The sequence below is a fragment of the Corvus hawaiiensis genome, chromosome 12 (genome assembly GCF_020740725.1).
Source record: "Corvus hawaiiensis isolate bCorHaw1 chromosome 12, bCorHaw1.pri.cur, whole genome shotgun sequence".
Classification (NCBI taxonomy): Eukaryota; Metazoa; Chordata; class Aves; order Passeriformes; family Corvidae; genus Corvus; species Corvus hawaiiensis.
The window spans coordinates 20,374,866-20,397,880 of NC_063224.1; the positions used below are offsets into that span (position 1 = coordinate 20,374,866).

General features: G+C 41.3%; 1 protein-coding gene and 1 long non-coding RNA gene across 14 annotated transcripts in view; one reads left to right on the plus strand and one right to left on the minus strand.

Annotated features, from left to right (window-relative positions):
- Window positions 1-23,015, minus strand: part of CHST8 (carbohydrate sulfotransferase 8) — a 188,108-nt gene that overhangs the window by 74,780 nt on the left and 90,313 nt on the right. The gene's annotated exons all lie outside the window — the stretch shown is intronic.
- LOC125331910 lies at window positions 14,428-19,195 on the plus strand. The gene is made up of 3 exons (XR_007206266.1): window positions 14,428-14,550; window positions 16,991-17,077; window positions 18,503-19,195. It is a non-coding gene; the product is annotated as an uncharacterized LOC125331910 (long non-coding RNA).

Genomic DNA, 23,015 nt, shown 5'->3' on the forward strand with positions numbered 1-23,015 from the left:
CCAACTGTCAATGCTGTGTTGCTGGAGAAGAGGGCAGGCATAAGATAGATGTGATGTTTGCAATAAACATTTTAACAGTATTATCTGTGTGCATGAATATTTTATATCTTGGATGTCTGATGGTGAGAGTACCAGTGTTAGGATTAAAAGATTTGACACTACTCTTGCCCCTGCAGAACTCCTATGGATGCTAAAAGTAGTTCTGACCAGAAGTTCTGCAGTGAAATGATTTGAAAATTATGCCAAAGAAGGAAACAGGCCAAAGAAAAATCAAGGCTGTGCATTTTGGGTTTTAAGAGTAAGGTGAAGCAGCTGTGAGCAAAAGCTCCTTTAAACAAAGACTGACACAATCCTGTAAAATTGCCCTTACCTGGAGCACTGTGATGTGACCTGTTAATCCAAGAAAATCTGAGATTCTGTAGAGTGGTTTCATGGAAAGAGCAAGCATGACATTACAGATAATTAGTTTGTTATAACTTATATATTTGTCATCTTGTTCAAGAAGGATGTTTTCTATTATTTCCAGCGTAAGAGTTGGAATTAATCAACAGTTTTAAAAATAAGTGCATGGAGCAGTTCAGAAAAGATGTAATGCCTTTTATATTAAGCTGAGTCTGTGATCCTGGAGAGAAGGTGGTAATGAATGGATGAGCAGCCCGAGTGGAAGGCCCGGGGGTGTGAAGAAAGGAAAAAAAGTGAGATATCTACAGGAGATACTTTTAGAAGTGGCTAAATCACACCGTAACACACAGAATCACGGAATATGCCGGGTTGGAAGTGACCCACCAAGATCATCAAATTCCAGCCCCTGGCCCTGCCCAGACACCCCAAAATCCCACCCTGGGCATCCCTGGCAGCGCTGTCCAAACGCTCCTGGAGCTCTGGCAGCCTCGGGCCGTGCCCATTCCCTGGGGAGCCTGGGCAGTGCCCAGCACCCTCTGGGGGAAGCAGAACCTCTCCCTGATCTCCAGCCCGAGCCTGCCCTGGCCCAGCTGCAGCTGCTCCCTGGGTGCTGTCCCTGGCCCAGAGCAGAGATTGGTCCTTGCCCCTGCACTGCCCCTTGGGTGAATATTGAAGAGCTCAGTGGGGTCTGACCTCAGTCTCCTCTTCTCCAGGCTGAACACACCAAGTGCCCTCAGCTGCTCCTTATAAGACCTTCCCTCCAGACCCTTCCCCATCCTTGTGGCCTCCTTTGGATATTCTCTAATAACTTAATGCCTTTTTTATATTGTGGTGTCCAAAACTGCACCAAGCACTCAAGTATTCAATAAATGAGTTACATACTGGTATTTCTGCTTTGAAGGATGGAGTTCAAGCTGTTTATATGGTGTATTAGAGATCTATTTGTTTTTTCTTTTACTCGTCAAAAAGAATGTGCCAGGTGAAAAAGAAAAAAGAACAACAAAATATTATGACTTTACATTTAATGTCTCATAACTGTCAAAAAAATGCAAATTTTTTAATATTGTCAGGAAAAAGCCACTGGTTCAAGGGACACTATAACTAATAATGGTTAGACTGTGGGTGAGTGCACATCTGTGTGTGTGCAAAGGCAGCTCCTGTCCTGAAGGCAAGTATTTCTGATGGAGTGTCTGACTAGGCTGGCACTAAGAGGCTAGAGCTGTGTAAACATGTTTCTTGCCAAAGCAATTGTGATTAGAGGCCCCAGTAATGGAAATTTCAAATAAGGGATTAGAGATTCCAGAATAACTTTAAATTAGAAATAGAGTTGGCCAAGTTAGTGGCAGCACTGTCAAGAGCAGCCATCTTCAAAATTATGAGCAACAAAATGGTTTTGCAGAATTTACAAACAAATAAGGAGTAAGATAATGTTTTTAATTCTATCTCCTGTAATTTTACAGTCAGTTAACAAGACTGCCAGTCAGTTAATAGAAACAGGAGAGTTAAGCAGCTATTTGCTGATAGTGTGATACCTGCATGTGTAGTTTCTCCTTTTTGAAAATCCAAACCAATCAATGCAAGGATTGTAGGAAACCAGTTAAAGAGAAGGTTCCACAGATCCTGTTAAAAGGGATATTATCAACTGGCAATTACTACTAATGCTCTTCAGAGATCAGTCCTGGCTTAACCCTGCACATTCTGTGGATTAATGACGTGTGTGGAAGGAGCAGACAAGCGCCGAAGCTTGTGGGTGGTGTGAGAGCAGTGAGGTGCTGCAAACACTGGAGGCTGCAAAATCACATTTAGAATTAGAAGCACAACCTGGCTATTTTTGAACTTTTGGGGTCAAACATAACTTTATGCTGTGATTGCAAGTCTTTTGGAAGTGCTGGAGGAGCAGCAGGCATGGAAGGCTGGGATCCAGTGTGCGATGGGCAGGAGACGCCTGTCTGGCAGAAGTGCTTGCTGGATCCACTGGGCTGGCTCCCAAATGGGGCTGGATGGAAAAGATAGTTTCAAACTGGAGCTGTGGAAAAGACTATATTCCAAATCAGGAATTTTCTTTGAGATCAGAAACCAAGGGGCTTGGTAAGAGTTCTTGGATTCTGTGAGCAGACATACATAAAGGGTGTGAAAGGAGACCAGATTGCAGTGTCTTTGCAGGAGGGTAAATTATATTAAATTATATTAATATCATACTGCAGAACCACTGTTGATCATCTCTAGAGGTGGAAGATATGGTTTTCCCTTGGTGGCTTTTTCTCCTGCTAAGTTAGTTTTTTGGCTCTCTTGAGCTCCAGACTCCTCTGTGTTCTCTCAACCAGGGCATCCATTGAAGGGTTTCCTGAGCCTGGATACCCTGATCAGGTTGCTGTACCTGTGCCACACTCCTCTTTGTGGGTTTACATGGCTGAATTACCAATACCTTTCCTTCTTGTTGAACAGTGCTCTGAGTTACTCCGCTCTGGGTCAGTCCTGTTCCTTTTTCTTCTGAAGCCTACCTCCTGCCAGAGGTATTTATTTCGTTCAGGCTCATGTGTGCCATGCCTGAGCTGTGATACTGCTTGGTGGGTGTGTATGTGAGGATTTTTTTATTTATCACCAGGGTATCAGAGCTGGAAAAATCTCATATATTACAGCAAGATATTTCTTTTTTCTGTGTGGTAGAAGGTGTATTAATGCTAATTTTCAAAGTTACTACATGAGGCTACTTTGTGTTAATTTGCCATTGAATTACCATGCTTTGAGCTAGGAGCTTTAGGAAGCACAGACTTCAGTATTAAATAAAAACCTATTCAGTCTACTTTGACATCAGCTCCCCATGCTGCACAATGTTCATTTATTTTTAAGCTACAATTTCGCCCGTATTTGTAATAGAGAACAATACTGCAAATGCACAAAGGAATGTCGCAAGCAGGTAGAGATCAAAGTGGCTGCCTATCACACCTTCAGAAAAAGGTAAAGGCTTGACTTGAAAGGCACCAAAACTAAAAGGATAGAATTGGGCATTGCAGTCTGAAAAGCACCTGCATCTGTAATTCTTTCCTGTTCCTTTTCCTTTTCATTTCAGGAGAGCCTTAAGTGGCTGAAAATTCTAGTAAATTAATTTTATTCTGTTATCTTAGGGTACCTGTGGTACTCTAGAAAGGCTCCAAACAAGCACAGCATTCATGTTTGCTTTGCATTTGGTTGAAAAATCTATCACAGAAAGGTGGTCACATGGTTAGCAATGACCATATTACAAGATTTTCTGGAGTTAATTTCCCATTATATGAATACTTTTCTCTTCTCTTTATTATCCACTCAGAAGCTATTAAAAGTCCTAATGGAATGGCAATTAATAAAACATGTTTGGATTTATGTTGGCAAAAATGTCATTGAAGCTGTGGAAAACCCTGAGCAGACTCCTGTGGGGGCAGCTTGTGCCAGTCTCTGCTGTGTTGCTGGAGTGTCCCTGGTGAAGTGCTGCTGACAGAGCTCTCTGCGCTCTGGTTCTACTCACTGTGAAGGACCTTGGCTATTTCTGTGCCCTTTGCCAGAGATAATATGGACTCTGAGTTCCTGTCTCTGTTTGCTGCAAGGAAAGGGCTGTAAAAACCCACCACTTTGCTCTTTTAACACTTGTTTTGGAAAAAAAATTGCTGCAAAGAACAGCCCAGAATTTTGAGGACAATAGCTTAGGCAAACTTGCAGGTCTTTTTTTCATGAATTGCAAGAGACCTTTGATGTTGTGAAATTTCATTAGCTGGGGTGATAGACCATGCATTTATATTCCTGGTCACCAAATGAGCAAAAGAAACCCCAGTCTTACAGACAGCAGTCCAGGCTGATGCTGCGTGGGCAGGCCTCCCCTGCTCAGGTGCAGTCTGCTAGCAAGTCTGAAAATCTCCAGGCTTGTTCAGTGGCAGTAAAATTTCACGAAAATTTAATGATTAACAGGAAGGTGTCTGGATTGTTAATGTTAACGTTAATGTTAACTTCAGAGAAAAGAAAATAGTTATAAGAGAAAACAAATAATTCTCTTCCAGCCTCATGTTCACCATGACACCTCCAATATTTAGGTAGGTGTGGATGCACATAAATTTCTTCAAGTAGAGGTCAGAGTGTTAAAACACTTGCAGTATAAACTGCATCTTTGGTACCAGTGGGACTGCTTCCAGAGCCTGTAGATCCCTGCAGCTGTTGAAAGGTCGATGAATATACGAGGTGAAAGGTGTGTGAAATAGTCAAAATGAAACACATTAGTGAATTTTATTTATTTTCCTGAGTGCTGATAAATTTGACAGTGTCTGTTCCACATATTTTATTAATGTGTTCAAATATTCAGACTGAAAAATAGATGTGATGAAATGAGATACCTCACAGATGCCTTTCTGAAATCTCAAATCTGTGGAACAAACTCAAGTAATGCAGTTAATGTCTTCTGAGCTCAGGCTGACTTCTTCCTGAGTAATGAGGATGCAGTGCCCTCAGTTCAGAACAACATTCTGCTTTGCTGAACACCCGGCTGGATTTAATGGGAGTGCCCACAGCGTGGTAGCTGCAGCACCGAGGGCATTGCCCTCTATGCTGTGACTGGCAGGATGCAAGGAAAGAAGAGTGAAGTTAGGAGTTCTCTTGTTTAGCAAGATTATCTCTGGGAAACTTCTGTTTGCACCCAGCATTGCTTGCTTGTGTCATAAGAAACTGGAAGTCTTTGAAGGTGAGCGGAGTGTGGCAGCTGCCCACGGACAGCTCTCAAGATGTTTGCTTTGGTAAAAGCAAACAAAAGAAATGGACCATTTCTAAAGAAATATAAGATGGGGAGTTTCATTTTATTTTGGATTTTGGAGCTGCAGTTGCTATCCAAAGTTATGAACTATTTTTCTAGGGATTGTGCATCCACCACTGCTGCCAGCTTTAGATGATGGGTTTTTTTCAGCTCCACAAGTGCTCTAACAACATGTTATCAACACCACAAGCCACAAGAAAACCTTCAAACAGTATTTGCACCCTATTAGTCACCAGAGACTCCACCCTACCTTAGTTTTGCTGCCTGGGGAAATACTTGTTATTTAATTTTTGTTTGTTTGGTTGGTTGGTTGTTTTTTTCATTTTAAAGGATAAAACATATTTTGAATGCAAACGTCTAAAAACTTAGGACAACAGTTCACAGATCTGTAAAGGGCTTAAGCCCCTTCCAATCTTAGTCAATGACCATAGTCTCCAATTTTTTATATTCTGTACCATGAAGCTTGAAATAGGTGACACTGCAGTATGTTACCTCCAGAAATGTCATTTTATACTGAGGAATTTTCAGGTGATCTCACCTCTTTGCTGCAGGCTCAGTACATGATATTTCCTAATACTGTTTTAAGATTAAATATAATTGATAAGCGATTTCCTTGTACATGCTAGGACAGGGAGCTTGTCAGATATATGTGGGAAGGGAGCCCAGCAGACAAGTGGCAAGCCAAGTTTTGGGTTAGAACTTCTCTGTGTGTGGTTCTGGTTGTATCACTGCTGTGTCTTTAATGGGCTTATCCCTGCTCACCTTCTTTTCTTCAAGTAGTTTGTGGCCAACACAGGACGCTTCTCATTTAGCAGCTGCCATGCCTATTGTGCAGATTTATCTCTGCAGCCATAGCTGTGAACGTTTTTATTGGTTACTGTCAGGAAGACTCACACAGTATCCATCCTTGGATGGCCTCTGTAAGTGGGAACATTTCCCTAGCATAATAATAATAAACTAGTGTTTGAGGATTTATGATGAACATAAGTTTTATGTCAGTTTTCCATCAGGGCATGGAGCTATCAGGGTAGGAGGAAATGCCATCACGTGAGCAACAGCATTTTGATGACATCCACAGGCAGGCACACACAGCAGTCTGTCCCTCCAGTGGAACAGTGCACAGTTACACTGTTGACTTATTTCAGATATAAATTGTGACCCATGTTTTAAAGCAAGTTTCATAACAAAGGGAAAATGTTCTGTGCCAGTGACAGCTGCTGAAAATTGCAGTGTCAGCCTTAGGGCTGCCTGGCTCCAGGATCCTGCCTGGCTCATCCATTCCTCTGGAAGTGTGTTTGGTACAGCAACAGAGACTCTGACACTGCAGGTTCAGGCTGTGTCTAAGTTGTCATGCAGGGATTTAGGTCCACCACAAGAACATCTCATGCCCTTCTCAACACCTGAATAACTCAACACAGCGTGGCTTAGTTATTTTATACCAAGTTAAATGATGCAATGGGAATTGAATGCAGATAACCAAAAAGGAGGAGCAGCAGGTTTCAAGACTCAGGACTTCCAGATCTATTTCTACTTCTTCCAGGTATTTCCTGTGTGATGCAGTTAACAGTGTTCACTTTAATTAACCTTCCTGAGAAGACAATATGCAATAAAGCAGAAGTGTTCCTCTAGTTCCAATCCCCCTCCCATAGGCAGGGTCCCATCCAACCTGGCCTTGAACACTTCTGGGGATGTGGCAGCCACAACTTCTCTGGCAATCTGTGCCAGGGCCTCCCTACCCTCAGAGTAAAGAATTTCTTCCATACAGCTAATATAAATCTCCACCCTTTTAGTTTAAAAACATTCCCCTTGGTCCTATCACTGTCTGCCATTAAAAAACTCTCTCTCTCTTTTTCTAAGCCCCCTTTGTAAGTACTGGAAAGTACTGGAGTCTTCTTTTCTCCAGGCTGGACCACCCCAGCTCTCCCAGCCTGGCTCCATAGCAAAGGTGCTCCAGCCCTTTGATGATCTTGGTGGCCTCCTCTGGACCTGATCCAACAGGTCCATGTCTGTGTTGTGCTGCAGGCCCCAGACCTGGACCCAGCTCTGCAGATGGGGCCTTGTGAGGGCAGACTAGAGTTGAGAAGCATGCCAATCATTCTAGATGTTCACAAATTGTAACTGAAGAAAACCGAAGTTCTTCCCTCCCTAAAGTTCACATGCAATAGAGAGACTTTGTTCAGCTGGTATTTAAAGTGCCAGTGCCATGCTAAGGCCTGTCAGACTTCATTTGGGAAGCGCCCGTGGTTGTGATTAGAGAGCAGAGTACTCAGAAAATATGTTGTGGGTTTATTAGAAGGGACTTACTCTCAGCGTCAGCTCTTGAGTGTAAAGCCAAGTGACAGACTAGAAGCATTCAAAGCAGCTCCTGGTTAATTCCATCTGCCAGGAACAGCTTCTTCATTACAAGGAAAAGGAGGGAAGGAAATGCAAAGAAAGCCTCATATAATGTCCCTATGAGTTTTCAAGCTTGTTTTGTCTCATATATAATTGCAGTTATCAGTTTCCATTTATAATCCTGTAATTCACTTAGTGAATGTAATTCCTATCTTTTCTACAAGCAGTAGGAATTCTGATAGAAGACTTCATTTTATATGTTTTGGCCCAACTTTAAAAAGGCATTTTGATGCCTGATTCTTTTAAGGGATTTTGCACTTATGTTTTCCAATAGCTACACATGACTAAACCAGACATGCTTTGGTAAGAAGAGCTTTGTGCAAGAGGGATGGCAGTCTCAGGAAACACCCTGGGAACAGAGGGTAAGAGTGCTGCAGTAGGCACTTATTTGGCATTTATTTAGTTGTCTTTCTTGGCAATCGCTGAATTTATCTGAAATTCTCTCATCCTGCCAATTACATTTCATGTCCAGTATTTGTGACTGACAAAAGCTAGTAAGAATTGCAGTTCTTTGTATTATTTCTCTGTTACTTTTGATGCTACAGAAGTTCAAAGCTTTGAATGAGTTCTGACTGTACTTTGTCCTCCTTGGACGTTCATGGAAAATACTGGTATTTTTTAACACACAGACTGAAATTTGATGTGCTCCTGGCACAGCTCCTGTAGATTCCTGACCTCTGAGATGAGTAAGAGCAGTTTTGCTTCAAATGTCTGGAGACCAAGAGGGCAGGGGGGACAGCCTTTGCATAGATTGTTACATCATGCTGTCCTTGGCACAGTGGTCATTACAGAATCATAGAATCATTAAGGTTCATAGCAAGGATGGGAATATTACTCTCTCTCCTATTTAATTATGGTTTTTCTCTTGGCAAGGGAAAGCTTTGAACTGAAACTTAGCAATTTGTTTCTCTATTTCATAAAGATTTTTTTCGAATTTTTATTTTTAGCAAGAACATTTAAAGTAGTCATATGTCATACCTGAAACAGAAGTCTCAGACGTTCTGAGTATTACAGGTTTGTTGATTCAGACAGTTTTCATTTCTGTCTCTAAGAAAGGAGCTACTTGAGGTGACTGCTGATTCTGGGACTTGGAAGAAAATTTGAAAGTGCTGCCTCTTGGGCAAACTGAACAGAACAAATCTGATTTACAGACTAGTGTTGGATTTCTGAAAGCACTTTAGTAGTTTAAGACCACAAGCACCATTGACTTGAAAGTCAATAAGATGTTTTTGAGAATCCAGTCAGTTATTTTGTAACATGTAAATTCTTCTGCAGCAAAGGCAAGCAAAAACTGCAGTTACTGACTGCCCTCACCAAATTACATCCTCACCTTCAGCTGTATCTTCTTACAAAGAATCATTGGAGGTCATGCCTTTAGCAGTCCATGGGGCACCAAGGAAAGGTCTGTGCCAGCAGGTTTAAAATCTTAAAAGAAAATATCTAGAACACAAAAGTTTCAGCACAGGCATGGAGATTCGGAGGAAAATCTATATTGGTTATTTATAGACTGGAGTTGTATTGCTTCTTTGCCTCTGGATATTTCGGTGCTGTGCTGCTCTCAAAGACATAAGATACCAACAGAGTTGTGGTGAGTTTTATTGCTGGTTTTTTGTGAGGGCTCATTTTGTCTCTCTTTAGGCAGCTGATTTAGGTATTTTCAGTAGGCTTTCCATGTATTCAAGGAAGAAGGAAGGGAAATATTATGAGGTGTGAACCTTCCTTTGGATTCACAGTATAACACAGCACAGCAACAACAACAGAGTCATGGGCCATCTCTTAGTAGTGGAATTACATTTTTTTTCTAAGTAGAGACTTAGAGTCAGCACTAACAAAAACATATTCCTGGGTAACAAGGGTGTTGGAAGGCAAGCTACCCTCTGGATCTCTTGCAGCAGATCCAAGGTTTATAATTACATGATGCAGTTTGGGCTCATTTCAATGTTATACCAAGTGGAGAAAGAGAAGATTCACTGTTCCAGGATACTTAAGTTTTTATTGTATTTAATTCTTATTGGAAATGTAGCTGTAATAGCTGGTGTGTTTTCTCTCCCTGGGCTGCCTTTCCTTCCCTGCCATCATGCTTGAAAAATGCAGAAAGCGTCACAGCAAGACAATTGCATCTGTGTTGGTGTGCTTTGACAGCTTCTCCATTTCTGCCCATGAATTCTTATATGTGCACTGTAAACACAGATATTTAAGTTTGCATTTTGCTCTTATTTCATAATATTATTTATAACATAAAATAAACATTAATGTATCAGGTCTCTGTAGCATGCTTCCAGACTACCCAGTGGAATTTCAACTGAAGCAGTAGAAAACTTGTTGAGGAGAGCATTTTCCTCCAAACCCATTACAGCCTTTCCAGAAGGGGCTAAAATAAAGGTTGGAAATGTGCCTCTTCTTTCTTCCTTTCCTAACAAGAAACCTGATTTTGTTCCCAGTCTAACAAACCCATCTAATCTTTGTAAGTCTACCAGCTCTCATTTTTCTTTTTCTAGTCCTATAGTATTTTCTGCTCTTTGCTGAAATCATTGTCCAGAGGAGGTAATGAGTTTTGTGGGAGCAGGAGGCTGGTCAGACATTCAGTAATGATGACTCTGGTGGCAGCTGCAGAGGCACATGGAGAGCTGTGGACCTGCAGAGGGCTGGGGAAATAGGTGATCTCACCTCTGGGGACTCTCCTTAGCATGGCACAGACGAGTAAATGTGTTTGCTGATGCTGGGAAGGTTAACAGCCCTGTGGGCGTGGGTGCTCTGTTCTGTGGCTCCCTAGCACCAAATGTGGCAGAAGCCTGTGTGTCTGTACACTTCTATACCCTCAGCATTTGTGTGCACGTGTCCTCTAGCAATAACACTCCCTGCTGCTGCTTCCATGAGGAGAACCCCAGACTGTGGTCAGTGACACTCTGTACTGGCTCCCATAAATTTGTCCACTTGGTGAAAAGAGTTTGAGGCTGAATTTGTGGCTGACTTTGAATCAGTGCTTGTGCCTTAATACATCGGAGAGTTTGTTCAGGAACAGTTCATCCTTTTGAAAACATTACCTTCTGTTCTGCCAAGGGCAGTGCTGGCTGCAGTTATCTGGCACCCTGGGACACATTTCCAAACCAGTGAAGTCCTTGGAAGGTTTAGCTCAGCGTCTGTCCTTGTCTCCAACACAGACATATAATAAATACCTGTTACTATTCTTAACACAAAGCAGATGGACTCTTTGGGGCAGTACCTCAGCAATGTGCAGAGTGTTAAGGCCATTACACTAAAGTGACAGCAAACAGGGTACTTGGGTTTTCTCTTTTTCCCGAGTATGCTGCATTTGTTTATGGTCTTTTATCACAAAATGGTTAGTTCCTAGAAAGTATCCCTGACAAAGGGTGAGCCTTTGTATCCCCAGGTACTCAGTCTTTGTAAGAGGTTATTTCACCTCCCTCTAGACCCCGTCTCAAAGGCTTTACTCCAGGTGCCCAGGGCTGGGCCTGTCAGAAAGGCCTGGCTGCCAGTGCCAGCATTGCTGAGCTGGGCTCAGCCTGAGAGCCAGGGAGGCTGAGTGTGTGGCAGGTGCTGTAGGACGCTCTCAGGAGGGGGCTGCACATCTGTCCTGCATCTGCCCTACCCACAGCACAGCTGCTCTGGCAGCGGTGCGCTGGGGAGATCTTAAGGCTTCTTATGACCTAGCAGGGTGAACATCTCCAGCCTTGGAGGTTCAAAGTCTTTGCTATTCACCACAAGTCCAGGCCAGCCTCCTAGAGCCATAAATGAGCCTTAATTAGATAGCATAAAATTAGTATGTGAGAATTCTCTTAATTGGGACACCACGGTGGATGCCATTATCTCCCTTAAAGGAAAAGTAATTTATTCTGTAGAGCTTTGAATGAAGAATGTTCACATGTGGTAGGAAAAATTCATGGTAGATAAGTCTAAAAAGGCAAAATGAAATATCAATCAAAGTTATAAAATATTCACTGCATCTAATTTTTTTTTCTAGTATTTTTTATTCTTTTGGATAGCTTATTTGATAAAAGACAAGAGATGAGTGTTTCATGCCTAAACCACACCTGGTAAAACCACTTTGCTTCTCAATACTGACCAAATGTTGCCATTAAGCAGAATATTTGATATTCCTGTTGTGCTCAAGTAGCAGCTATTGTCAATTTATATCATTAAACAGAATTGCTTTCCTTGAGGAAAACCCAATTAAGAGAACTCTGCGTAACAGTGACTAGTCTGCTGTGCTCCTAATGCTACTGATCATGCAGCTGATCCCTCTGATGACTGTTCAAGGCCCTAAATCAGGCCAAAGACTTCTAGGAAGATGGCTCAGTTTTCCATGTATGTGAACACATATGAAAAAGGAAATAATTAATTTTTCATTTTGGATTTATAACTGCTTATTCAGACTTGGAGTTAATATTCTGCCCATGAAGGCCTTTATGCAAGCTAAAATATGAAGGAACAATGTTCAAATATCTGTAATTAACATGAGATTAAGGAAATAGATGTGTAGAAATCAGTGCCATGATCTTTCATGTGAGAATTTAACATGGAAATAAATGATTCACGTTTTCATGTGAATTTTGGCAAAAGGATTGGCAAGCCTAAAGGTTTAAGATCAGAGATGATTATCTGTGGTGTATTTTGGAGTAACAGCAAGGATCAGTTGCACACAGCCTTATAACAACTTATTTACATTCAGCTTTTTCTACCTTCAAAAATTCTTTTATTTCAAATGTGGTTTGATAGGAGAATGGAGGAGTTGATTATGAGTGGAAAATTGACCTTTTGTTCTGAATTTAAAACATATTTCCATCTTCTGCACAATTCTCATGTTTTTTATTACCAAAATCAACATCCTCTCTCAATGGCAGAAAGGGCAAATGTGATTAAACACCCACTCACTTGGAACAAGTGGTATCTTGATTCATTTAATTTAGAACATCTAAAGCTGTCAGTGACTTGCCATCTGCTGAGGGTACCTGCTGTAGTCTGACATGCCCTCACAGCCATTGGTCACATAAGAGAGATCAGGCTCCCTCCTTCAAATGAGTATTTGTGTAGTTTTCACCTAGATAAAAACTGAGCAACATAAATTGCCTCAGAAGGTGTAAATTAATTTCTCCCCAAATCAAATTTGTAATGCCTCTGAGTTAATTTATCAATGCTATAGTAAAAAGAGTCATGGCATTCAAAATGGACTGTGTATGCCCAAATGAAGATCTTCTCATTACGTGAGTATTTCTGGGAGATGTGAATCCCAGCTGCTTTGTCATTGTTTCTCAAAATGTTTCTAAGTGGGCACCGATTTAAAGTAATGCTAGGAGGATGGAAGTCTAATATTTTTTGTTTTGTTTTGCAAACAAGGAATAGTCATTGTGACAGGGGATGCAGTTTTGATAGTGCAGAAGAGACTTAAGCTGCTCCCCTTCCCCCACCTGTGGAGTGGCTGGTTTGAGTGGCAGGTGCTTTATGGCATGGGAAGGTGTTGAAATTTGCTTTCTCAGCTGCATCTTTTATGCAGAGTACAAAAGATCACTTCCCAGTTTTATCAACCTGGCACCTTTCATGACCATTGTGAAAGCCTTGGAGCTTTCTGTAGTCCAATATCTATCCTAATTTGTATTCTACTTGAAATTAAAACCCGCCGTTCCTAAAGAAGTCTGAATTGGTAAAGTCAGTGCCAGTAATACAACAATTAGTTGACTGCTCTTTGAAATAATCTGTGGAAGAAAGTTAAGAACACACTGCTCTTAAATGGGAAATATAATGCCAGAGACCATGTTAAAATTAAACACAAAATACAGCCAACAAAATGATGTAACGCTGGTTAATGATTTCTGTTCCATCCATAACTTGGCATCAAGTGCTGCAGACATACAAAATCTGGCATAAAGCCCACGAAAGCCAGCAGAAGTCTTTCCTCTGGCTTCAGTTTGCTTTGCAGTAGAAGCTGATTCTTTAGGGCTATCAAGTATACAATCATTTATTTTTTTAAATGCCCAGGCGTTTTTCATCCTGCAGTGTTACAAATCTTAGCAGGTTTAAGATTTTTTCTTTGAAAAATATATCTAGTGCAGACTCAAGCATTTTTCAGATTAAGTTTCAAAACTTGGCCTGTGTATGATCATGCAGCATCTTGGGAAAGAATGAAAATTATTTTAGAAATAGTAGAGAAATTATACGTGGAATGCTTTCAAAATCAGCTCAGCTTTTCAGAGTGTAGGGGAAAAGACTCGTATTTATGGCCTTTTAACCCCACTCCCCAATTCCTTTGCAGAAGCATGTTGTGTGCCTTTAGATTTACCACACACAAATTGGCACTGTCAGCATGGAAAATGCATTCCTGTTAGTTTTCACATCTTGCTTTTATATTTTTGTCAAGGGTCAGGAGCTCTACCTGGGGTCAAATTCTTCCACTCCTCTGGGCTGTGCAGCTGTGGGGAGAGCAGATGTTGGCACTTGGGCCTTGTTGGGTAGGGCCAGGCACATGGGCACCGTTCCGAGGGATCTTGTGCTTGGAGCATTAGCAACTTTTGCACTGCTTTTCTAGCTTCCAAAATCCTGCCCAAAGGCTCTCTGTTTTCATCTCCCTTGTGGCTCTCCAGAGCTTTCCCACACTATGAAGAGCTGCAGGGTGGTTGATGGGAGTACCCTGGGTGAGAGCCACAGGTGCTGCTGGCACGCAGGTTTGGCATAATGCCCCGGGAAATACTTTACTTAGGTTAAAATTTTAGCTCTAATTGAGACACTTCATTGTTTGGAAATTCTCTAGTGTAAAGAAAAACTAGTAATGTAGGGAAAAACACCTTTGTTACCCAAGGGGTTTGGAAAGAAACTTCTGCAGATAAAATTTGAAGTGAAGGATTTAATAGATTTGACTTCCTTTCACAGCTCTGAGCCCACTCCTTGGTGGAAGGAACAAGTGATCACACTTTCTCATGGCCCAGTTGCCCTGTACAGAATGAGGACAAACTCAGCTCCTTGGACATAAGGTTAGTCTGCCTTGTTGGTTTAGGCTGTAAATTCTCAGGTGCTCTGTGTCTGTGCACAAATGGACCCAGCCCACAGCCCCTGGCCCCTGCTGTCTCTTCTCCCATCTTCCTCTTACTGTAAAATGAAGAATGAGACATCCACATATGTTTGGAGTCCAAATCACATCTGACTTGCTAAATAGACCCTACACACAAGGTTTTGTTCTCAGGTGAACACAGTGGCTGTGTGGTTTGTCACTCCTGGGGCTATGTTTTCTTTGGGGTACTGATTTCAGCTGAGGGTTGGCTTGCAGGAAACTCGGAGCAGAGCAGGGCTGGCGATGGCCTAGAGTTTTCAATCTGAGCTACAGTCCTTTGCATTTTCTGTGGTATCCAAGAAGCTTGTTTCCCCCCGTCCGTATTTCTGGAGCTGTGCCCATCCAGGTGTTGGTTCTGTAGGGCTGCAGTGCAGGAGGGCAGGGGGAGCACAGGAACTTGCCCAAGGAGCATCACTTGGCTGCGCCCTGCGGTCACTCCCCGGTAGCCAATGCTGTTCAGTTTGACCTTCCCAGCACTCTCACCTACCTTGGTCTCTCCTACCTTAACAAACCACAGTGCTTGCCAGACTAGTACATTTTATACCATTATGTGTCTTTCAGAGTGCTGTTTACTTAAAAAAAACCTGTAGTTTTGATAACAGGTTATAAAATCATTCCTTAAATAAGAATGTTTATTCTTATCCTATCAGTAGAAGTGTCTGGCTAAGAGATTTAGAATCAGTCAAATGATTCACATTATGGGTAAATTTTATCATTTCTAGAGCAGGGAAGAAAGTAATTTCCATTTCCTTTTTAGTGCGCTGTGAGCCAATTTGCTTTGAGGTCGATTTGTAGGCTAAATTGTGGGGAGTCACACTGTTTTGATAGAGAAGTGTGTGTGGGGAGAGTTAAAATGCTTATCCAAACGTTTAAACTCCTTATTCTCTCATGCCCTCAGTGCTGCATCTGACACCTTTTTATTTAATCAGTTCTCTGTGTCTCTCCTGCACCATTTTTATTGCCTATCAAGTCATCACCTGATTATGACTCTCCTTCCCAACGTCTTTACAAAACAGGTACCCAGATCATAGAGTCACAGAATCACAGAAAGACCTGGGAAGGGACCTTAAAGCCCATCCAGTGCCACCCCTGCCATGGCAGGGACACCTCCCACTGTCCCAGGCTGCTCCCAGCCCCAATGTCCAGCCTGGCCTTGGGCACTGCCAGGGATCCAGGGGCAGCCCCAGCTGCTCTGGGCACCCTGTGCCAGGGCCTGCCCACCCTCCCAGGGAACAATTCCTGCCCAATATCCCATCCAGCCCTGCCCTCTGGCACTGGGCAGCCATTCCCTGTGTCCTGTCCCTCCAGCCCTTGGCAATTGTCTCTCTCCATCTTTCCTGCAGCTCCTTCAGGCCCTGCAAGGCCACACTGAGCTCACCCCAAAGCTTCTCCTCTGCAGGCTGAACAATGCCAGCTCTGGCAGCCTTTCCTCCCAGCAGAGCTGCTCCATCCCTCTGATCATGCTGGTGCCTCCTCTGGACTCTCTTCAGCAGGTGGACAGATGTTTATACAGATGTTTGTATGACAGTGCTGTGGTTTGGATACTGGGCAGTGCTGCTGTGTGGATGCTTTGCAGTGCACTGCAGACTTTTCATGTCAAATCAAGTTATTCAGTGCTAAGAGCTGGCTTTGCTTTTTAATCATCTTATTTGAAAACCACTGTTTTCATTTTTGAAAGAGGCTTGCACGCCAGGCCTTTAGTGTCCGAATTTTCCCCCCAGGAGCAGTGGGATACAAATGAATGTAACAGAGATCCCCCCTATTTACAGGCACCTTCACAGCACCCTGTCCTGGCCCCCGCTGTCTGAAACTGCTCCTTCCACAAAAAGTGCTTTTCAGAGACTGTTTTCATTTCAGTTACATGTGTTTGCTGACCATGTCAATTTTTGTTTAAAATGGTCCATGTGTGCTGTTTGCAAGGCAACCACTTTGCTTACAGGTCTTAAGTTAAAGTGACAATATCAAGGTAGTAAGGCTTAATAACTGATCCTCTTGGGAAATTAAAAAAAAGCCAAAATTAAAAACCTCACAGAATTCCATTCAGTTGGTTTTTTCCCTAGTTTTAAATAAATTCACTGCAAATCTCTTTTTTGGAGGGGAGGAAAAAAAAAAAGACTTGGATAGGGAAAAAAATTCAAATATTAATCAAGGGCACAGAATTCATTACAAAAAAAGTAATCAAAGTACTCTCAAGATGAGAGCAGGATAAAATGACAATATACAGCTGAGGAAAACCAGCTGGTTTTAAAACAGTTTAGAAAAATGATAAAGCTGTGTGTACATTATGTTTGTTTTATGGTCTAGCAGCTACACAAAGCTTTAATAACAAAACCCTGGTTTGTACATAACTGTCCTGGTTTTAGCTTTTGTAGTATTCCTGAGCCTGGTTGGACACAATGTAAGGTCTGTGTGGGGAAGATCCCAAGGGAGGAAAGCTGGACAGTTTGCAGGTGGGTGACACATGGCAAACCTGTTTGCATCAGCTGCTTCTGGGGCAGGACAGGAGAGAATCTGACCAATGCCAAGACCTCTCACTGAATCCTTGTAAATAAAGCGGCAATCTCTTGATTCTGTAATAAACCAAACTGCAGCCCCACTGCTGGATTTTCTTTTCTGTGTGCTCCTGAGGGATGCAGTGTGTCAGCTGCCCTTATCTCCCAGGGGTATTTCCCTGGAAAGAAATGCAATGTGCTACTGCTCAAATGCTTGCCCAGGTGCTGGGATAACAAAGACACCTCACCAACAAAGGAAGTTGAACCTTTTCATTAATTGTATGTAAAATTCAGAAACAGGAGAGAGTAGCCATTTCAGAAATGGCTCTCACACCGTGTAACTGCTTCTTTATATGTCTAAGTCATTATGGTGCAGTCGGTGCTGAGAATATCTAACCTACTTGCATTTCATTTGTTTATTTTGTCAGTATTTCAGAACTAAATCTGGGAACAGTTCTTTTATTTCAGCATACTAGCAAGTTCCCATACTACTGATAACAAATATTTTAGAAAACTGATTTACAAAAATACTTATTAAAGCGATTATCCTTTATTTGAACAAATATCTGGTATTTTCTGGTTTGCTAAATGGAAGAAGTAAACTTTTTTGAATGTTATAAGCATAGACTTGTAAGTGTTCCTCAAGCACCAGACTCTCATGTCAATGTCCTTCTCACCAACGCACCAAATGGACTTGTTCAGTTCTTGTGGGTTTCCTGCTATTTCATTTATTACAGGGGAATCAATATTCTTTCAAGTATAATTTGGTAATATGCAAATGAGTATCACAAGGTACATATTTTGCATGGTAAACAATTATGGAGGCCAAAAAAATTCTCTGTGCCTCTGTTCCAAAATTTTACACTACTTGTAATTCAGTACATGAACCTTTTAATTCAGTGTCAACAAATTGCTTATGAGCCCTTTGAAAGCCAGTCCAGTTTAATAATATTAGATGACAAGAACTTTCATAAAAATTAACTTCAGTTATCTTTCCTCATTAGTGAAGGCATGTCAGACATAAAGAATCCTGTAATTGCTCTGTAGGAATACTTTATATTTGTTTTTAATCAAGACATTTTAAAAATTAGTTCCTTTTGAATGTTCACTGGTGGCAGTTATTGAATAGCTATTTAGGCCAGTTTTATTATATTTCCTCCATTTAGTTGGGTAATTCACTGAACTCTGGAGACGCTTCACTGTGTTCAGGGATTTGCAATTTAAGTAATCTGTTTTTATTTGGGACATTTCAGATTTATTGCAAGCTCTTTGATCATCTGGATTTTGTTAGTGATGGTTTTACCATAGATGCTTTCATGTCTGAAAGAAAAGGTCTAAGAAAAAGACCTTCATAGCCACTTTTTGTTCCTTTCTTCTACCCAGGTGCACCCATGTTACCCAAGGAGGAAACCCCAACGCTGCCTTCTTTTAAAATGCCATGAATAATTAACTTACCATAGAAAGTGCATATAAAGAACTATCTCTATCAGTAAATAGGTTTCTTAATTTCACAGGAGACTGAAACAAATATAGATGCCTAGTTTTGGAAATTTGCATGCCTTTGGAAGTTTGAGATTTTGTCCTGGGAGATGAATTTTCCTCGGTGGCTCCCAGTTGCCTGAACGCTCTTTTAGCAACTCATCTCTGTCCTTTTCTTTTGACACACTTGCTGCTTGCCATGTCCTGTCACTGTGATACCAGAACATTATCTTGCCACCAAACCCCTTTTACTCAGGTAATATTGATGTCAAATTTCCCTTTGCTCTGAATTTTCTTTCTCTTCTCCTCTTGCTGTTGTCAGGGAGCTGCTTTGTCAGAGCGGCTCCAGGCTAAGGTGCCATGGAAGGACTGAAAGCTGCTGGGCTGGGCAGTGGGGAGAAACAGAGTGAGAGAATGGAGAACCTCAATCCCACCTAATAAAAACACAGCTTTTTCTACCATCAAGTTTCATTCTCCTGAGAAATGAAAATCCTTTGTTGTTTTGGCTAAGTTTAAAACTCGATTTTCTTTATGAAATCTGCCTTTGTTTTTCTGTGGTGGTTTTGGTTTGGTTTGGTTTTTGTTGGTGTTTTGGGGTTTTTTTGGTCTTGTTTTGTTTTTGTGGGTTTTTTGGGTTGTTTTTGTGGTTTGTTTGTTTGTTTGGGGTTTCTGTTTTTTGTTTTGTTTTCCTGGAAAATGAAAATGCTTCCATCAGTCAAGAATGCAGCCCAACAGATCTTTCAGTCACTGCTGTCGCTGGTCTTTTGACTGATTCACTGCTTCCTCTCTTCTCCTTGAATTATTGACTTACTACCTAACATACACCCCTTCAAATGCAAATTTCTATATACACAATTTTAATCTGTATAATAATAAAAATAAATCTTACATTTTTGGGGTCTTTTCCATTTCATCTCTTTTATTTCTATTCACTCCTGGTCCAGCTTTTATGACATTTATAACATTCTTTTACTTTTGAATTGAGTACTTTTGCAGTTGACCCAACAGAGATGAATATTACCCTATAGGGATCTGAGCAGGTATGGATTTTCATGACCCCTTTCATACCTGTAATATTGACAGGGGTTGCCTTTCCAAATGGAAACTGTGATTCAATTTCTAAAACAAAGTACCTGCTCTTTAAACTGATTTAAGAGAAATGAGTCAATAAGAAAGGAATTAAATGAGTGGACCTTGCTCTTCTGTACTGGAATTAACTCCTTCCTTTTTGGCTAAGTACCAGATGATGGGAAGTGAGGAGGCACCTGCATTACAGTTTGTGACAGACAAGGGGCTTGTAAGGATTTAATGGAATATCTCAGTGCATTATGTTTTGCACCACACTGAATTGTTTATCATGCTCTTGAAGGGATTTTTAAATGTAATACATTAGAAGGGAAGTCAATTTGTTGATAAACAGGAATGACATAATGCAGTAAAAATTAAAAATAAAGAGTAATGTATAGAAGGCTGAATACACACATCTAAGTGAATTTATAGATTTTTTTTGCTTTTCCTTCAGGAACAGGACAGCAATCTCTACCATTATCTCAAAAGATAGGTGAAGAGAACACTGGGGTTTTGTCTTTCCACGTAAATGACTGTCATTAATACTATCCATGTCAAAATTCATCATCAGCAGCTGTCCAGCCAGGTATTAGAGGGAGCAGTTCATTCTTCTAAGAAGCACTCCTACAGTTAGGGAACACATTCTCTAGTTCCTTTTATACTACTTGCAAAAAAAAAGGTTTTTTGGTTTATTTAGAGCTACTATTATGAGGAAAATGAAGGACCTGCTAAGCGTGCTGGATGATGTCTAACTCTTTACCATGCTCTTGGGCAGCTTCAGATTCCAGTGTGATGGTTGTGGTTTGAAGCCTTGTGGACAATGTTTGGCAGAGGCAGACAACAGGATGTATCACCCCCATGCTGTGGGGGGAATGCAGGGAACACAGACCCTGGGGATGTGCTTGCACCAATGCATTTACCAACAGTCACTGCTCAAGGAGGTATTTCCTGGGTAGACCAGAACAGTTCAAACAGTGTCAAACACTCACCCTCCTCCACCTAAAAATAAAATTTCTCTCTTGAATTTGGTTCTGTCATACTAGGAAAACCAAGATCCAAATAATGCGTGGAGCCTAAAGGACATGCCTGTTTGTTGTGGAAGTTGCTCAGCTCCAGTGATGACAGGGAAATGTAAGAATGAGTAAATGGATGGCTGAGTAACAGACCTATTTGAAAAGAAAAGGGAGAACAACAGGAACCCTTCCCTGGATTTGAACATCTGTAGTGTTTTAAGAGTTGATTGTAAAGTTCATGCTGTCAATGTGTTTCTTGGGAAAAAGGCAAGGAATGCAGGAAGGAGCACCAGGAGAAAGACTTTCAGTGGGATGTACATGTGCACCTCACCTGATGCTCTGGCATTTCTTTAATGTTCAGCAGTCCCACAGAGTTCCATGGATTTGGAGGACTCCATTATGAAGCTGAAATCAGGGAATGAATAGATTGATCAAAGTATGTGTTGAAGCCTGGGAGATGTGAATCACTGCAGGAAAATTTGGGTTAGTTTCTTGTGTTCAGATATATTGGATTCCACTGTGACTCCAAGTATGGAAAATAATACTCAAAATCTAAACCTGAAACTAGAGGCAAGGCAGAAATTTTCCCAAGGTGCTGAGCCTTTAGGACATAACTGGAACATTCATACATGAGCAGCTTGGAAGATAGTTTGATTTTAAAGCAACATAAATAAGGATTAAGGTACATAAATTTCCTGTCTCTAAAATGGGATTCTCAAGTGGCTTTATGAAGCTAAGAATATGTATAGGAAATCTATTTTATCATAAGCATATTTCCCTTATGGCATATTTCCTGTATGATCTCTAGAAACAGTTCTATTTTTAGGTGTGTTATGTAGAATGTCTTACTGATGGCACATCTAAGCATTGCTAAAAACTTCTCAAGTGCTTTAATAGGAATGATTTTAAAGCATTTGTCTGGCTTAGTTGCAGCTACAAATAACTGAAATAAGAAGCCATTAGGAAGCTAGTCACACTTCCTTAAAATTGATACTAAGCTGTTCATAACACATTCTGAACAAAACAGCATTTTTTATTTATTCATTATAGATTGTGCCTTAAGGAGAATGGATTTTGTTGCAGTAAACTAAAATAGTTATGCACAAAATAAATACATGACAAAACAAGGAGGCAGAAGAAGAATTTTAAAGACCTATATACTGTAGAATGTGAAACACTGTTCAAGTAATGAGACTGGCTTGGTTGATGTCCACGAGAAAATCAGAGTGGGAACCTGTAGTTACAAATGTGTTGGTGACGTGTGGGACTCTCAGAGAAATGGAAGCACTGGATTACAAGAAAATGGATATTTGACATGCATTTCATAGTTACCTTCTATAGTTGTCTTTCAGTTCTTTCCTCACTAATGCTTGTTAGCAGCAGCAATGCAGACATGACTGCTCCGTGCCAACAAGCCTCTGAACACAAGGTGCATGTCTGTGAAGACTGGATATACAAAACAAGACAAGCAGAGGCTTTTTCTGATGTCTCAGTGTCATTGCAGCAACAATATGACACCATTGTGCACTGCAAATGCTGTGAAGATTTTAAAACTGAAATTCAGAAATATCAGAGGGCCTTACTGAATTCTGTCGACAGGTGCTGCTGCCCTAATAGCTCCTCCAGTAATCTGAGTGTTCAGGTGCTCTCTTCTTCCTCTTGCCTGGTTAGCCTCCATATCTTCCAGTCCTGCCTTTGTGCAAGTAGGGACTGCTCAGCTCAGCCCACACATGGCACATACCTCTCCCATCATCCCTGTCTTATTTTAACCTTTAGTGACTCATCACTTACTTTTGCATGGTCATAGGATCACAACATACCAGCTTTAGAAAAGCCCCCCAATAATTTTATATTTTAGCCAGTACAGGAATGTATGCCTCTGCTGGCCAAGTTAACTGCAGAACCCTGCACTGCAGCACCCTGCTGGCACTAGGGAAGGCTGTACTGTAGAAGCTCTCCTCCTGACAAGGCTGGACACTTGAACGTTGGTGACTGATCCTGAAGGTGTTCCCAGAAAGTGAACAATGTGGTACAGACCAGTTACAGAGCAAAGAACTTTTGTTGTTAGCTCATCCTCCCAAGTGGTAAAACACACTACATGAAGTACTGCTGGATCTGCATGAGAATCCTAATTACTGCTCTATTCCTTGCTAGGTAATAGTGACAAAATGCAAAGCCTCAGACTGTGCTGTTTCTTGCTTTGTTTCCCCAGTCTCTGAAGGACTCTTACATTTATATCTCATTACAGGTGTGCACCAGAACTGTGGAAGTCCTTCAAAAGTCTATAATGTGGACAGTTGTGTTTTATTTGAGGTAATTAAAAAGTGGTAGGGTTT